This window comes from Lipotes vexillifer, unplaced genomic scaffold (genome assembly GCF_000442215.2).
Source record: "Lipotes vexillifer unplaced genomic scaffold, Lipotes_vexillifer_v1.1 scaffold691, whole genome shotgun sequence".
Taxonomy (NCBI): Eukaryota; Metazoa; Chordata; class Mammalia; order Artiodactyla; family Lipotidae; genus Lipotes; species Lipotes vexillifer.
The window spans coordinates 2114288-2114623 of record NW_006788040.1 but is presented as its reverse complement, the minus strand read 5'-3'; positions in this window follow the sequence as shown (position 1 = coordinate 2114623).

Below are 336 nucleotides of genomic sequence, written 5' to 3'. Positions count from 1 at the left end.
AAGAGCGTCCCAGTGACCCTGCCCACTAGCAACCCTGGCTCAGCCTCTGCTCCAAGTCTAAGAAACTCAGGGTCCCTCCTCCTTCTGGGTGGAAGAGACAAGCTGGGGAAGGGTGGTATTGAGAGAGCATGCACGTCCCCTCTCCCAGCATAAAACTTCAGAGACACGGGTGAGGTCATCACAGGGCCATGTAATTGGATGAAATGGTCACCGCAGGCTTTGCCCAGTCCCCATGGAAAAGAGAGGCCCAGACACCGGGAGCACCAGGAGGGCATTTCCCCAGGAAAGGCACCCAGGGTTATCTGTCTTTCTGCCCATCAGGCTCCACATGGAAGA